The following is a 13,110-nucleotide window of genomic DNA, read 5'->3' as shown; positions in this document are numbered from 1 at the left end:
TGGAACTGCGGGCACTTTGAACCGAGGAAAATGAAATGAGGTGGAGGGCTGTTGTAGGCTGCAAAGAGACATAGATAGGATGCAAAGCTGGGCTGAAAAATGGCAAATGGAGTTTAACCCTGATAAATGTGAGGTGATTCATTTTGGTCAGACTAATTTAAATGTGGATTACAGGGTCAAAGGTAGGGTTCTGAAGACTGTGGGGGAACAGAGAGATCTTGGGGTTCATATCCACAGATCTCTAAAGGTTGCCACTCAAGTGGATAGAGCTGTGAAGAACGCCTATAGTGTGTGTTAGCTTTTAGCAGTTCGCTTAGAGCTTCGAAAGCTTGTGTGGCTTTTGCTACCAAATAAACCTGTTGGACTTTAACCTGGTGTTGTTAAACTTCTTACTGTGTTTACCCCAGTCCAACGCCGGCATCTCCACATCATAGCTTTTATTAACAGGGGGTTGGAGTTTAAGAGCCGTGGGGTTATGCTGCAACTGTACAGGACCTTGGTGAGACCACATTTGGAATATTGTGTGCAGTTCTGGTCACCTCACTATAAGAAGGATGTGGAAGCACGGAAAGAGTGCAGAGGAGATTTACCAGGATGCTGCCTGGTTTGGAGGGTAGGTCATATGAGGAAAGGTTGAGGGAGCTAGGGCTGTTCTCTCTGGAGCGGAGGAGGCTGAGGGGAGACTTAATAGAGGTTTATAAAATGATGAAGGGGATAGATAGAGTGAACGTTCAAAGACTATTTCCTCGGGTGGATGGAGCTATTACAAGGGGGCATAACTATAGGGTTCGTGGTGGGAGATACAGGAAGGATATCAGAGGTAGGTTCTTTACGCAGAGAGTGGTTGGGGTGTGGAATGGACTGCCTGCAGTGATAGTGGAGTCAGACACTTTAGGAACATTTAAGCGGTTATTGGATAGGCACATGGAGCACACCAGGATGATAGGGAGTGGGACAGCTTGATCTTGGTTTCAGATAAAGCTCGGCACAACATCGTGGGCCGAAGGGCCTGTTCTGTGCTGTACTGTTCTATGTTCTATGAAGTGAAAGGCGGTTAAGTAAGAATTCCTCGGGGACAAGAAAGACATTCTGAAATCCGGAGGAGCAAAAGAAAAAAATCCTTTCCACGGGATCAGGATAGGCAAGAGCTAACAAGTCGAGACTTCAGAGGAACGTGTGAGGTCACCTTGCCACCCTGGCTAACCCTTCCTCGACAATAGTTCCCATTCACAATCTCGGAAACCATGGCAGCAGCTTCGGAAAAAAAGGGACCTGTTTAATTAAGTTGCTTATTCGAAGGGCCGCTGCCGTGCCAACACATTGCCCAGGCGGCCGGCTTCGCTTGGTCTCGTCATGGTTCTCTCTCCTGCCAGCCCGTCAACAGGGTCAGGTACAGCAACATTCCACACACCGCGGCATCCCATTCACCACCGTCCGGGAGCGGGGAGGGGCGGGAAGGACGTCAAAGTTTAAGTTTCTTCTGAAAAGTTTATCTATTAGTGTGACAGGTAGGCCCACATTAACACCGCAATGAAGTTGCTCTGAAAATCCCCCAGTCGCCACACTCCGGCGCCTGTTCGGGTAACACTGAGGGAGAATTTAGCACGGCCAATCCACCTAACCTACACATCTTTGGACACTGAAGGAGAATTTAGCATGGCCAATCCCCCTAACCTGCACATCTTTGGACACTAAGGGACAATTTAGCACGGCCAATCCACCTAACCAGCACATCTTTGGACACTAAGGGACAATTTAGCATGGCCAATCCACCTAACCAGCACATCTTTGGACACTGAAGGAGAATTTAGCATGGCCAATCCCCCTAACCTGCACATCTTTGGACACTAAGGGACAATTTAGCACGGCCAATCCCCCTAACCTGCACATCTTTGGACACTAAGGGACAATTTAGCATGGCCAATCCCCCTAACCTGCACATCTTTGGACACTAAGGGACAATTTAGCACGGCCAATCCACCTAACCTACACATCTTTGGACACTAAGGGACAATTTAGCATGGCCAATCCACCTAACCAGCACATCTTTGGATACTAAGGGGCAATTTAGCATGGCCAATCCCCCTAATCTGCACATCGTTGGACACTAAGGGACAATTTAGCATGGCCAATCCACCTAACCAGCACATCTTTGGATACTAAGGGGCAATTTAGCATGGCCAATCCCCCTAATCTGCACATCTTTGGACACTAAGGGACAATTTAGCATGGCCAATCCACCGAACCTACACATCTTTGGACATTAAGGAGCAATTTAGAATGGCCAATCCACCTAACCTGCACATCTTTGGACACTAAGAGGCAATTTAGCATGGCCAATCCACCTAACCTACACATCTTTGGACACTAAGGGGCAATTTAGCATGGCCAATCCCCCTAACCTGCACATCTTTGGACACTAAGGGACAATTTAGCTCGGCCAATCCACCTAACTTGCACATCTTTGGACATTAAGGAGCAATTTAGAATGGCCAATCCCTCTAACCTGCACATCTTTGGATACTAAGGGACAATTTAGCATGGCCTATCCACCTACCTACACATCTTTGGACACTAAGGGGCAATTTAGCATGGCCTATCCACCTACCTACACATCTTTGGACACTAAGGGGCAATTTAGCATGGCCAATCCCCCTAATCTGCACATCTTTGGACACTAAGGGGCAATTTAGCATGGCCAATCCCCCTAATCTGCACATCTTTGGACACTAAGGGACAATTTAGCATGGCCAATCCATCTAATCTGCACATCTTTGGACACTAAAGGACAATTTATCATGGCCAATCCACCTAACCTGCACATCTTTGGAGTGTGGTGATGAAACCCGTGCAGACACGAGGCGAACGTGCAAACTCGACACAGTCACCCGAGGTTGGAATCGAACCCGGGTCCCGGGTGCTGTTGCGCATCAGTGCTAACCACTGTTTGACCGTGCGTCACAACCCATGAATGACACAAGAACGCAATGGAGGGTTGCGGGTTATCGAATATATTTAAGCCCGAGTTAGACTGAGGGTTCTTTGCGGTGGGCGGGAGGAGCGTAGGGGTATTTAAGGTCAGAATCAGAGACAGAGCAGTCTCGAGGGGCTTTATCGCCTCCCCCTTGCTCCTAATTCAAAGGTCTTCTGATGCGAGGGGGGACCACCCGATTGTCTCAGCAAGACCCATCCTTGGTAAGCTTGTGTTGAAGTTCGTTCTGCACCCTCTCCTAGATAGACCTGGACATCCGGTGCGGCCAATAATTCACCTGAGACCTAAGCCAGTGACTGCAGCACAACCTCCTGACTTATTGCACTCTACACCACTATTTATAAAGTCCCCGATGGATGAAGCCCAGGGACCGGGAGAGGCTCGGCTGTGAGGCAGCCCCTCAAATTTAGAGACTGCAGTAAGGGGCATGACCAAAGAGGACAGAATATGGGGCCCAGAAATGTGGAATAAATTACCATAAGACCATAAGACATAGGAGCAGAGGGAGGCCACTCGGCCCATCGAGTCTGCTCCGCCATTCAATCATGGCTGATATTTTTCTCATCCCCATTCTCCTGCCTTTTCCCCATAACCCCTGATCCCCTCATTAATCAGGAACCTATCTATCTCTGTCTTAAAGACACTCAATGACCCGGCCTCCACAGCCTTCTGCGGCAAAGAGTTCCACAGATTCACCACTCTCTGGCTGAAGAAATTCCTCATCATTTCAGTTTTAAAGGAGCGTCTCCTCACTCTGAGGTTGTGCCCTCTGGTTCTAGTCTCTCCTACTAGTGGAAACATTCTCTCCACGTCCACGCTATCCAGGCCTCGCAGTGTTCTCTAAGTTTCAATAAGATTTCCTCGGGTGGATGGAGCTATTACAAGGGGGCATAACTATAGGGTTCATGGTGGGAGATATAGGAAGGATATCAGAGGTAGGTTCTTTACGCAGAGAGTGGTTGGGGTGTAGAATGGACTGCCTGCAGTGATAGTGGAGTCAGACACTTTAGGAACATTTAAGCGGTTATTGGATAGGCACATGGAGCACACCAGGATGATAGGGAGTGGGATAGCTTGATCTTGGTTTCAGATAAAGCTCGGCACAACATCGTGGGCTGAAGGGCCTGTTCTGTGCTGTACTGTTCTATGTTCTAAGATCCCCCCTCATTCTTCTAAACTCCATCGAGTACAGACCCAGACTCTGCAACCGCTCCTCATGTGACAAACCCTTCATTCCTGGGATCATTCTTGTGAACCTCCTCCAGACCATAAGACCATAAAATATAGGAGCAGAATTAGGCCAAACAGCCCATCGAGTCTGCTCCCCCATTCGATCATGGCCGATATGTCTTTCAACCCCTTTCTCCTGCCTTTTCCCCGTAACCCCTGATCCCCTTATTGATCAAGAACCTCTCTATCTCTGTCTTAAAGACACTCAATGACCCGGCCTCCACAGCCTTCTGCGGCAAAGAGTTCCACAGATTCACCACCCTCTGGCTGAAGAAATTCCTCCTCATCTCTGTTCGAAAGGGTCGTCCCTTTAGACTGAGGCTGTGCCCTCGGATCCCAGTCTCTCCGAGTAATGGAAACATCTTCCTCATGTCCACTCTCTCCAGGCCTCCCAGTATTCTGCAAGTTTCAATAAGATCCCCCCCTCATCCTTCTAAACTCCATCGAGTACAGACCCAGCGTCCTCAACCGTTCCTCATACGACAAGCTCTTCATTCCAGGGATCATTCTTGTGAACCTCCTCTGGACCCTTTCCAAGGCCCAGCACATCCTTCCTTAGATACGGGGCCCAAGGCTGCTCACAATACTCCCAATGGGGTCTGACCAGAGCCTTATCCAGCCTCATCAATACATGTCTGCTTTTATATTCTAGTCCTCTCGAAATGAATGCTAAATTCTAAGGCTCGAAGTCATTGTGTAAAACTTGAACCAACAATATTAAAAAGCCTGAGGTGGGGAGGTGGGGAGGTAGGGGGTGGGGGGGGGGGGGCAAAACAGCTGGACAATCAGCTGCTTGCCATGATCCTCTGCGGATTAAATTAAGTCAGACTCGCTGGTAATAAAATAAGCAAGAATTCCAGGAACACGGAGAGGGAAGGTAGTCTGACTCGGGCTTCAGATTCAGGCTGCTAAAAAACAATCCCTTCCCACATCATTCGATGATATGAAACTGAGGCCACAGCAAACAGTGAAAGGGTGCTGCATTTCCACAGCGCCTCTCAGCCTCAGTACTGACCCTCTGACAGTGCGGCGCTCCCTCAGCACTGACCCTCTGACAGTGCGGCACTCCCTCAGCACTGACCCTCTGACAGTGTGGCACTCCCTCAGCACTGACCCTCTGACAGTGCGGCACTCCCTCAGTCCTGTCCCTCTGACAGTGCGGCGCCGCCTCAGCTCTGATCCTCCGATAGTGCGGCGCTCCCTCAGTGCTGACCCTCCGACAGTGCGGCACTCCCTCAGCACTGACCCTCTGACAGTGCGGCACTCCCTCAGCACTGACCCTCTTACAGTGCGGTACTCCCTCAGCACTAACCCTCTGACAGTGCGGCACTCTCTCAGCACTGACCCTCTGACAGTGCGGCACTCCCTCAGCACTGACCCTCTGACAGTGCGGCACTCTCTCAGCACTGACCCTCTGACAGTGCGGCACTCCCTCAGCACTAACCCTCTGACAGTGCGGCCCTCTCTCAGCACTGGCCCTCTGACAGTGCGGCACTCCCTCAGCGCTGACCCTCTGACTGAGCGGCACTCCCTCAGCACTGACCCTCTGACTGAGCGGCACTCCCTCAGCACTGACCCTCTGCCAGTGCGGCACTCCCTCAGCACTGACCCTCTGACAGTGCGGCACTCCCTCAGCGCTGACCCTCTGACTGAGCGGCACTCCCTCAGCCCTGACCCTCTGACAGTGCGGCAATCCCTCAGCACTGGCCCTCTGACAGTGCGGCACTCCCTCAACACTGACCCTCTGACAGTGCGGCACTCCCTCAGCACTGGCCCTCTGACACTGCGGCACTCCCTCAGCACTGACCCTCTGCCAGTGCGGCACTCCCTCAGCACTGACCCTCTGACAGTGCGGCACTCCCTCAGCACTGACCCTCTGACAGTGCGGCGCTCCCTCAGCACTGACCCTCTGACAGTGCGGCACTCCCTCAGCACTGACCCTCTGACAGTGCGGCACTCCCTCAGCACTGACCCTCTGACAGTGCGGCACTCCCTCAGCACTGACCCTCTGACAGTGCGGCACTCCCTCAGCACTGACCCTCTGACAGTGCGGCACTCCCTCAGCCCGAGATTTTGTGTTGAAACCTGTGGAGTGGGGGTTTAAACCCAGGACATCCAAACTCCGGCATGACATCAGATAACAGTCAATTCAAAAACCTGTCAGTTCAGACGATTGTAATTCAGAAGAGGTTGAGAGGTCGCTGACAAGATTGTTTCGGAGGTCCCGATGTTAGGTTTTGGGGTACAGGTCTAACGCGTGTGTGAAAAAAGGAAGTTATTGTGTGCCTGTGAATGAGACACAACCTTGACACAACCTTCCGCCTCACCTGGTCTGGGTGCTGTGGGAGGGGACAGTTGCCCCAGTGACGGGAACGCTGATCCCTGTAATCCGCTTAGTATTTCGCCAGTGCCTGATTAATTCTCCCCAACGCAGAGCCGAGCCCTCCATCTGCTACGGGAACTATTCCGTACTGATTGCAGCCTGGGAAAAACAGCCCCATCTGATTCGCAACTTTGCCCAGCTCCCCCCTTTTTAATTACCCTTGGCAGCCCTGAGCCCTTTAATATGGTCCCCGTGTCACCCACAAGTGCCGTAGATACGGTATCAATGATATCCATTCGAATCAAGTGGACTCATCTCTCTGCCCACTGGTCCCTGGAACCATCGATCGACTGATTGCGGCCCAGAATGAGGCCATTCAGCCCCTTGGGTCTGCGCCGGCCAAGGAACAAATGGAGAAAACAGAGACTGGACGTTCATTTTTATCCCACTTTCCAACACCTGGTCCGTAACCTTTCTTGATTGGACGTGGATCCAGTTCATAGAATTCCCGCAGGGCAGAAGGAGGCCATTCGGCCCATCGGTTCTGCACCATCTCTCCGCTGGAGCGTCTGACCCAGGCCCTCTTCGGGCTCTATCCCCGTAACCTCTCACATATCTTCCACTAATCCCCCTAACCCGCACATCTGTGGACACTAAGGGGCAATTTAGCACGGCCAATCCCCCTAACCTGCACATCTTTGGACACTAAGGGGCAATTTAGCATGGCCAATCCACCGAACCCACACATCTTTGGACACTAAGGGGCAATTTAGCATGGCCAATCCACCTAACCTACACATCTTTGGACACTAAGGGGCAATTTAGCATGGCCAATCCACCTCACCTGCACATCTTTGGACACTAAGGGGCAATTTAGCATGGCCAATCCACCTCACCTGCACATCTTTGGACACTAAGGGGCAATTTAGCATGGCCAATCCCCCTAACCTGCACATCTTTGGACACTAAGGGGCAATTTAGCATGGCCAATCCACCGAACCCACACATCTTTGGACACTAAGGGGCAATTTAGCATGGCCAATCCACCTAACCTACACATCTTTGGACACTAAGGGGCAATTTAGCATGGCCAATCCACCTCACCTGCACATCTTTGGAGTGTGGTTGGAAACTGGAGCACCCGGAGGAAACCCACGCAGACACAAGGAGAATGTGCAAACTCTGCACAGAAAGTGACCGAAACCGGGAATCGAACCCGGGTCCCTGGCGCTGTGAGGCAGCAGTGCTAACTATTGTGCCAAAGAGTTGCAGTTAAGGCAGCACTGAGTTGTCCCCTGACCTATTACACCCGCTTTATCCCCAACACCCTTGATTCCCTCACTGAACATTCCCTGGGCCGGAGACAGTTCTCCCTCAGAGAGACAGTACTTGTCACTGACCTGCCTGTCCAAAAAAACTGGCAACCTTCCCACTCTCACACAAACACACCTGCCCGGATAGGTGGCTCACTGAGTGTTGGCAAACACACGGCTGTGTTTACAGTCAGGTGATCTCATCGAGGGCAACACAACCGGTCAAACTGCAAGGGCAAGTTATCACCCACCCACAGCTGAAAGTCACCTTCAGCCCCTCGCCCACCCGGAGAACAGATTACCCGAGGTGGTTGGCACCTCGACAGGGCATCTCACTGCCCCTCTCACAGTGAGGGACCTTTCTGCAGGGCAGCGGGCTGTGGGTGGCAGAGGGAATGCGCCAATGCTTTGTGGTGCACAGGAAGCTCCCACGAGCGTTACCCTGACAAAAGCCCGTGCCATCGGTCTTGGTTCAGGGATATCTGTTCGCCCAGGGCTCCGGGAAGCAGTAACCCTGCTCCGATTTCACTTGTGACCATCACGGGATGTTTCATCAGGGAATCAGGGAACGGTTACGCCGCAGAGGAGGCCATTTGGCCCATCATGTGCGTGCCGGCTCCCCAAATGGGACGTCATGACTTAGGGTGCCGCTCCCCTGTCTCTGTCCCCGACACCCCTCCCTATCTCTGTAACCTCCTCCAGCCCCTACACCCCCTCCCTATCTCTGTAACCTCCTCCAGCCTCTACACCCCCTCCCTATCTCTGTAACCTCCTCCAACCCCTCCCTATCTCTGTAATCCCCTCCAGCCCCTACACCCCCTCCCTATCTCTGTAACCCCCTCCAGCCCCTACACCCCCTCCCAATCTCTGTAACTTCCTCCAGCCCCCTACACCCCCTCCCTATCTCCGTAACCTCCTCCAGCCCGACACCCCTCCCTATCTCTGTAACCTCCTCCAGCCCGACACCCCTCCCTATCTCTGTAACCCCCTCCAGCCCCCTACACCCCCTCCCCTATCTCTGTAACCTCCTCCAGCCCGACACCCCTCCCTATCTCTGTAGCCTCCTCCAGCCCCCTACACCCCCTCCCTATATCTGTAACCTCCTCCAGCCCGACACCCCTCCCTATCTCTGTAACCCCCTCCAGCCCCTACACCCCCCCATCTCTGTAACCCCCACCAGCCCCCAGACCCCCTCCCTATCTCTGTAACCCCCTCCAGCCCCCACACCCTCCCCATCTCTGTAACCCCCTACAGCCCCCACACACCCTCCCTACCTCTGTAACCTCCTCCAGCCCTTACAACCCCTCCCAATCTCTGTAACCTCCTCCAGCCCCCTACACCCCCTCCCTATCTCTGTAACCTCCTCCAGCACCTACACCACTCCCTATCTATGTAACCTCCTCCAGCCCCTACAACCCTCCCTATCTCTGTAACCTCCTCCAGCCCCTACACCCCCTCCCTATCTCTGTAACCTCTTCCAACCCCTCCCTATCTCTGTAACCTCCTCCAGCCCCCTACACCCCTCCCTATCTCTGTAACCTCCTCCAGTCCCCTACACCCCCTCCCTATCTCTGTAACCTCCTCCAGCCCCCTACACCCCTCTCTATCCCTGTAACCCCCTCCAGCCCCCTACACCCCCTCCCTATCTCTGTAACCTCCTCCAGCCCCTACAACCCCCTCCCTATCTCTGTAACCTCCTCCAGCCCCCTACACCCCCTCCCTATCTCTGTAACCTCCTCCAGACCCTACCACCCTCCCTATCTCTGTAACCTCCTCCAGACCTACGACCCTCCGAGATCTCTGCGCTCCTCCAATTCCGGCCTCTCGAGCATCCCCCCGATTCCCATCGCTCCACTATTGACGGCCGTGCCTTCAGCTCCCTTGGGTGGGGCCCTAAGCTCTGGAATTCCCTCCCTGAACCTCTCCGTCCATAAACCCAACCTCTTTGACCGAGCTTTTGGGTCACCTGTCACCTCCTAACCTGGCAAACGTTGTGGATAATTTCTCCGGGGGGTGTGGGGAAGGTGGAACATTAGGCCATGTGATGGGGGCTGTGACAATGCAAGTTTTTTTACATCATAGAAATCCTACAGTGCAGGAGGAGGCCATTCGGCCCATCGAGTCTGCACCGACCACAATCCCACCCAGGCCCTATCCCCGTTACCCCATGTATTTACCCTAGCTAATCCCCCTGACACTAAGGAGCAATTTAGCATGGCCAAGCCCCTAACCTACACATCTTTGGACACTAAGGAGCAATTTAGCACGGCCAATCAGCCTAACCGACACATCTTTGGAGAGTGGGAGACAACCGGAGCACCCGGAGGAAACCCACGCAGACATGGGGAGAAGGTGCAAACTCCACACAGACAGTGACCCGAGGCCGGGAAATCGTGGTGCTGCACGGCGGCACAGTGGTTAGCACCGCTGCCTCACAGCGCCAGGGACCCAGGTTCAATTCCCGGCTTGCGTCACTGTCTGTGAGGAGTCTGCACGTTTTCCCCGTGTCTGCGTGGGTTTCCTCCCACAGTCCACAGATGTGCGGGTTAGGTGGATTGGCCGTGCTAAATTGCCCCTTAGTGTCCAAAGATGTGGAGGTTAGGTGGATTGGCCATGCAAAATTGCCCCTTAGTGTCCAAAGATGTGGAGGTTAGGTGGATTGGCCATGCTAAATTGCCCCTTAGTGTCCAAAGATGTGCGGGTTACGTGGATTGGCCATGCGAAATTGCCCCTTCGTGTCCAAAGATGTGCGGGTTACGTGGATTGGCCATGCTAAATTGCCCCTTAGTGTCCAAAGATGTGTGGGTTAGGTGGATTGGCCATGCTAAATTGCCCCTTCGTGTCCAAAGATGTGTGGGTTAGGGGGATTGGCCATGCTAAATTGCCCCTTCGTGTCCAAAGATGTGTAAGTTAGGGGGATTGGCCATGCTAAATTGCACCTTAGTGTCCAAAGATGTGTAAGTTAGGGGGATTGGCCATGCTAAATTGCACCTTAGTGTCCAAAGATGTGTAAGTTAGGGGGATTGGCCATGCTAAATTGCCCCTTAGTGTCCAAAGATGTGTAAGTTAGGGGGATTGGCCATGCTAAATTGCACCTTAGTGTCCAAAGATGTGTAAGTTAGGGGGATTGGCCATGCTAAATTGCACCTTAGTGTCCAAAGATGTGCAGGTTAGGGGGATTGGCCATGCTAAATTGCCCCTTAGTGTCCAAGGATGTGCAGGTTAGGTGGATTGGCCATGCTAAATTGCCCCTTAGTGTCCAAAGATGTGCGGGTTAGGTGGATTGGCCGTGCTAAATTGCCCCTTAGTGTCCAAAGATGTGTAAGTTAGGGGGATTGGCCATGCTAAATTGCCCCTTAGTGTCCAAAGATGTGCAGGTTAGGTGGATTGGCCATGCTAAATTGCCCCTTAGTGTCCAAAGATGTGCAGGTTAGGTGGATTGGCCATGCTAAATTGCCCCTTAGTGTCCAAAGATGTGCGTGTTAGGTGGATTGGCCATGCTAAATTGCCCCTTAGTGTCCAAAGATGTGCAGGTTAGGTGGATTGGCCATGCTAAATTGCCCCTTAGTGTCCAAGGATGTGCTGGTTAGGTGGATTGGCCATGCTAAATTGCCCCTTATTGTCCAAAGATGTGTGGGTTAGGTGGATTGGCCATGCTAAATTGCCCCTTAGTGTCCAAAGATGTGCGGGTTAGGTGGATTGGCCATGCTAAATTGCCCCTTAGTGTCCAAAGATGTGCAGGTTAGGGGGATTGGCCATGCTAAATTGCCCCTTAGTGTCCAAAGATGTGCAGGTTAGGGGGATTGGCCATGCTAAATTGCCCCTTAGTGTCCAAAGATGTGCAGGTTAGGGGGATTGGCCATGCTAAATTGCCCCTTAGTGTCCAAAGATGTGCAGGTTAGGGGGATTGGCCATGCTAAATTGCCCCTTAGTGTCCAAAGATGTGCAGGTTAGGTGGATTGGCCGTGCTAAATTGCCCCTTAGTGCCAGGGGGACTCGCTAGAGTAAATGCATGGGGATACGGGGATAGGATCTGGGTGGATTGTTGTCGGTGCAGGTTCGATGGGCTGAATGGCCTCCTTCTGCACTGGAGGGAATTCTTTGATAAATGTTTTACACAACCGACCTGCTTGTCTTGCTAAACAATCCTGCCTCCTCCCCACCTCCCCATCAAACACAGCCTGTCCGTTCCAATCGTTGATATTATCTCACTTGCTCTCGGTGCTGACTGCCCCAGGCCGTTGGAAATGCAGACCGCTGCGATTGTTTTGGGAAAAACACAGAATGGAAAAACAGTCTTGTTTCTCCTGCAACACTCAAAGGAAGGTTGTTACTGGGGACAGACGGTGAAAGCGAAAACCCATCGCCCGCTCTTCCAATCTTGGAGCGTTGCTGCCACCTTTATGTCGATGCTGCCAACTACACCAGCCGGCTTCCTCACCGCCCCCCCCGCCATCGCTCCCCCCCCCCCCCCAACACCGAAGGTGCGGACCCCGCGCTGGGGCACGGTCCTCAGAACTCCCTCCCTCCTGCCCCGGGTTTTCAGGGCGGCAGGGATGGCGCTCGGGTGAGTCATGATGTGGAGATGCCGGCGTTGGACTGGGGTAAACACAGTAAGAAGTCTCACAACACCAGGTTAAAGTCCAACAGGTTTATTTGGTAGCAAAAGCCACACAAGCTTTCGGAGCGCTGCTCCTTCGTCAGGTGAGTGGGATTTCAATTCACAAACAGGGCACATAGACACAAACTCAATTTACAAAATAATGGTTGGAATGCGAGTCTTTACAGGTAATCAAGTCTTTACAGGTACAGACAATGTGAGTGGAGAGAGGGTTAAGCACACGTTAAAGAGATGTGTATTGTCTGCAGCCAGGACAGTTAGTGAGATTTTGCAAGTCCAGGCAAGTCCTGGGGGTTACAGATAGTGTGACATGAACCCAAGATCCCGGTTGAGGCCGTCCTCGTGTGTGCGGAACTTGGCTATCAGTTTCTGCTCAGCGACTCTGCGCTGCTGTCGTGTGTCGTGAAGGCCGCCTTGGAGGACGCTGAGTCGGCAGGGGGTGAGTGTCGACTCAGGTTTGTCGGACTTGGGGTGGCGCGGTGGCACAGTGGGTTAGCGCTGCTGCCTCACAGCACCAGGGACCTGGGTTCGATTCCCGGCTTGGGTCACTGTCTGTGCGGAGTCTGCACGTTCTCCCCGTGTCTGCGTGGGTTTCCTCCGGGTGCTCCGGGTTCCTCCCACAGTCCGAAAG

This window comes from Mustelus asterias, chromosome 31, assembly GCF_964213995.1.
Source record: "Mustelus asterias chromosome 31, sMusAst1.hap1.1, whole genome shotgun sequence".
NCBI classification, from domain to species: domain Eukaryota; kingdom Metazoa; phylum Chordata; class Chondrichthyes; order Carcharhiniformes; family Triakidae; genus Mustelus; species Mustelus asterias.
This window is presented reverse-complemented; position numbering follows the sequence as displayed.